The sequence below is a fragment of the Saccostrea cucullata genome, unplaced genomic scaffold (genome assembly GCF_032062105.1).
Source record: "Saccostrea cucullata isolate Sc308-1 unplaced genomic scaffold, CSIRO_AGI_Scuc_v1 ctg44, whole genome shotgun sequence".
Classification (NCBI taxonomy): domain Eukaryota; kingdom Metazoa; phylum Mollusca; class Bivalvia; order Ostreida; family Ostreidae; genus Saccostrea; species Saccostrea cuccullata.
The window spans coordinates 170,171-175,000 of NW_026938421.1; the positions used below are offsets into that span (position 1 = coordinate 170,171).

General features: G+C 34.3%; 1 protein-coding gene across 1 annotated transcript in view; it reads left to right on the top strand.

Moving 5' to 3' along the window:
* Positions 1-1,623: 1,623 nt before the first annotated feature.
* Positions 1,624-4,830, top strand: part of LOC134250184 (zinc finger and SCAN domain-containing protein 2-like) — a 58,501-nt gene continuing 55,294 nt past the window's right edge. Inside the window, exon 1 of the mRNA XM_062732535.1 lies at positions 1,624-1,712. The gene's annotated coding sequence lies outside the window, so the exon portion shown is untranslated. The remainder of the gene's footprint in view (positions 1,713-4,830) is intronic.

Here is a 4,830-nt window from a genome sequence, read left to right on the forward strand (position 1 = left end):
GCATACCAAATTTGGTTGAAATTGGTTCAATGGTTTCAGAGAAGAAGCTGAAAATGTTCAAATGTTAACACACGACGGACGACGAACGACGGACGACGACGGACGAAAACAGGTAGCAATAGGTCACCTGAGTTACTCAGGTGACCTGAAAAGCCATATGACTAAGCATTCAGAAAACTTCGTCTTGGTTTAAGTTTTTTTTTAAGCATTATAGTGGTATAAGACACAGGCACCTGACGTTACCTTTTTTTTTTTAAATATACCCCTACCTTAAAAAACGGTAAGGCCTATAGGGGATATATTATATCATTAAAAGAAAAATAAGTAACGGTGTCTGTGGTATAAGAGGAGTTGCGGATAAGAGATGGGTACCCAAAAGCGTAACAGACGGACAGACGCACAGACATCCCGATCACTATATACCCTCCCAATTTTCAAGCGGGGGTATAAAAATAAAAAGGAAAATCATCCCTCTGCTCTCCAGGCAACAATAAAAGTAGAGATGGACAAAAGAGAAATTGAAAAAAGAGTTGAGGACTTTGGAGCAACAGCTGAAAGATTTGCGTTGGAAATGGTTGTGAATGAAGTACCAACAGAAACTTGGTATTGTATAAGAGATACTAGTAGATTATTCGGAAGAATAATGTTTGGAACTTTTATTATACCCCGATCCGAGGGAGAGGGGTATACGGTTTTACCCTTTTGTGTAAGTTCGTCTGTCTAGCTGTCCGTAACAAGATTTTTTAGACATTTTGGGATTTTGATTCAGTGTTCAAATTTCAATTAACCAAAACTCTTTGAGTTTTTAGAATTTTACTTTAAAATATCCAAAATATAATATTCCCAAATCCGGTTTGAATATTAGTTAAATATTCTAACTCTTTTGCTTGGCCAAAAGAGTTTTTAAACTGATAAGTTTCAAAATTCGAACAAAGTTTGGAATTTGATATTTTTTGGATATTTGAAGTAAAAGTCTATTAACCCAAAATGTAAAAAAAAAAAAAAAAAAAAAATGAGTGTTTGAATTAAAGTTCTACATTTTTAAAAATCGAAAACGTTTGAAGTTTAGAAGTTTGAAATTTTAAATAAACAAGAGACAAAATGTGATACTGAATTTTGGATTGTTATAAGCGTAAACTTTCTGAATAAACGATAGATAAAAAACTAAAAAGGTTTAAAATACAAATATCGTTTATGGAAATTTGAATTTTGAACATTTAAGGTAAAAATCTACATGTAAAATATTAAAATTTTAAAACCTAGCTCGATATCTTTGGAAATTTGAAAGTTTGGATTTTTGAATTATAAAACATTAAATTTCAATATTATACCAATCAGTTTGAGTTTTTGAAATTTACAAATTCGAACTAACATATTAACATTCTAAAACTCAAAATCATTTTAGAATTTTGAATTTTAAAGAGTTACACGGACCCACTAAAATATTTAAAAAATCAAAAATCTATTTGGAAATTTAATTAATATATTAACTTAAAATCATCATGTGATCATTTTAGAAAGCACCGTTTTCAAAGTTGTTGTATCTTCGGATAATCGTTCTTTGGACGAAAACTCCCGAGAGCAACCATGCGTCACAAAATACAACGACGAAATTGGCGCGGTGGTGTCTTAGTGGTCCCTGAGTAAGGATGCTTAAAAAAGAAAGAGACTGGAGTGAGAAATATCCAAAGGACTTCAACGAAAAACTTTTGGTAACTTAAGTTAAAAAATGAAAGAGAATTTAAAAAGCGAGGCCGAATTTAAAAGTTTGTTTATGTTTATCTGTTTATCGTGTTTATAGTTTTCCTTGTTTCAGTCGAACATATTTGCATGGATGTTCGAGAAATTAACGAAGATAGCTTAAAAGCATTTGTATTAATTTTTAACTTACTTCAACAGTGCTTGGAGGGAGCTTATATAATTCTGTGATACAGTGTGATATACACTTAAAATTGGCATCTAACTCGGCGTCGATCTTTGTACTTGAATAAAGACATTCCTCTGTCATGTCTGTAGTACTGCATTATGACAAATAGTTCCCTTGAGAGTAGAGTTAAGTAGTTTAAGGGGATGAAGGACCTTTGGCTGAAAAAATACCTGTTGTTCAATTTTTTTCATATTTTGTATATCTCTGATTTAGTATGTCCCACATATATCAATAGGTTTCTAGACTTATTTTTGAGATATTTATAGACGAATACGAAACCCTACAGTGTCTAAGTGAAGTTTTGATTCTCCATGTTTCTGGGCCCATTACTCGGTCGATCATTGAATTTTTTTCAGCATACATAAAAAATATGTCAGCGAAAACGTGTCTTTTGAAATATTTCAGAGAATGAATATGGTTAAAAATTAGAAAAAGCAAGATTCTTTTGTCACACCATAAATTACATACTTTTTAAGACAACTTAAACAGCAGAAAAATTAATTTGCAAAAAATCCTATCAATTAATATTTGAAAATTTACCTCAAAATGCAAGTTCGTCATCTTATTGATTGACTGTAAAAATATCGATTGGTGAAGCTGAGCTCAATATTGCACAGGGCATTGTTAAACAAGACGTGAGCATGAGAAAAACGTGTCATGTTTACATTTCTCAAGTACGGGAAAACCCAACTGATGTCACATATTTGCGAAATAAGCGAAATAAGACATAACTACAAAATATATCCGTCAACAAGCGTGTAAAAATATTTTTTATGTTCTGTAATTCACAAAATACCCCACCATGTACTGATCATAACCCGTATTTATGATATTATACTACCTGTGTTTAACCGTGTATAATCTTACTGTACTAAGAGATCCACTATGACGTCAATGACTCGTTGGACGCACAGTGTAGGGAAACAGAAGAGTGGATCAATCTATTCTGGAATTTGATAATATTTTCAAGAAAGTTTGAATGTTTTTAGACATTTTTAAACAAGATGGTGAACTCAAACAAACAGTATACATTTTCACAAAAACTGTGGTTTCAATCTGGTTTTGTACATATTTTATCAGAGATTATGACGTAATTAAACTGAGTCGTGACTATACATCCTTCGTCCCCTTAATAAGAACATAATTATGATTTTACACTCTTTTGATTTATATCAGCCTTTGAATGGTCAAAGGGCTTGACTGACCGTTTTTGGTAGAGTCCAGTACTCTTCAATTGGGAATTTTTAGCTGATGAATAAATGGCAAAACTTGGAGATACTGGTGTCTCAAATCAATTGTAAATATTGAATAAAGAGTATTAGTCCCCTATCGGTGAAACCGGAGGGGACTACTTGTATTGGTTTTCTTCGAGTCCGTCCGTCCGTCTGTCTAGCTGCCCATAAGTCTATCCTACTTAGTAATCCGCACTTTTTTTTCTAAACACAGATATTGAGCTAATTTTTGGTATGTGAGTGTATCTTGATGCATTGCAGATCAAGTTTAGCCCCATGTTGATCAAACTTCATTATGGATGATACATCTATATGCATATTACTTGACTTGCATCAGATGCTGGATCTGACCTTCATTTTGGTATGTTTTTGGAGCAGGTTCATTAATAACTAGTTGCCATACGCCATTTGCAAACTTGCATGGATGATACATGTAAGGAGACACACTACATGTAACTTGCTTTGGATACTGGATGGTAGATCTGACCTAGATTTTTCAGATGAGTGACCAGGTTAAATTTTTTGGAGCGGGCCCATTCCCAAGTAACCATAATCCCTACCTGGACCAAACTTGCATGACTGATGCATCTAGGGATGTACACTGTCTAATTGACTTGCTTCAGATGCTGGATCTGACCTACATTTTTCAGAAAAAGGACCAGGTTTAAGTTTTTGGTGCAGTTTCTTTCTTACTTAGAAAAAACAAAAACTAATTGCAATACTTTGACCAAATTTGCATGGGTGAGTGACTGTGTTAAAGCTATCAGTGCAGATTTATTCTAAAGAAACTAGAAGCCCTAAGTTGACCCAACTTGTAAGGATGATACAATAAGGATGCACCAGGCACGGATCCAGGAACTGGAGTTAGAGGGGGCGCCAAAATTAGGCAAGGGGTCTGGGGGCTGCCTTGAGGCCCCCAGTGGGTCCAGGGCAAAGCCCTGGTGGGGGCCCAGGAGGCGAAGCCCCCGGAAGCTCCTGGATTCTAGAGATTTTGTAGGATAAAAATGAGGTCTACCAATTAAACATATTTACATTTTCTAGACGAAACTGTGATTTACGCTAACTTTGACAATTTTAGGGGGGCGCGCGCCGGGTGCGCCCCCTTAAATCCGCCACTGTGCACTTAGAGTTTGTGTGTATTCGTTTCCATTTTTAAAATTTTGTTTCATATACATATTTCAAACATCTGTGAAGCTTAGGATCATCAAATCCTGTCATTTCTGTTTTGATGCATCCTAAGGACTTAGGATTATCAATCAAAACTAGGTCACAGGGACTTACTTTTTGAAATTTCATGGCTATATTTAAATATTTTTAAGATATTGGTACTAAGATGTTTAGAATCTTGAGACTTTGTCAGTTGGTGCATATTGAGTCCTTGGAGTGGATTAAGATCATAAGTTGCTGTGACATCCTTTTGGAATTTCTTTGCTATTTTCAACTATTTCAAATTTGCTTAAATTTTTGTGTGCTCTTTCATATTGTGTTGCAATCTTTGAAGTGTATCAACCAAGATAAAAAGTCATTTTAACCTGCTTATGGAATTTCATGGATATTTCTAAATATTTAAAATAATGAGATGCTTAGCAACATAAACTTTTTAGTTTTAAATCCAGGACAAAAGAATCTGTCGACCAAAAAGTAGGTCACTGTTACCCACTTTTCATTTTC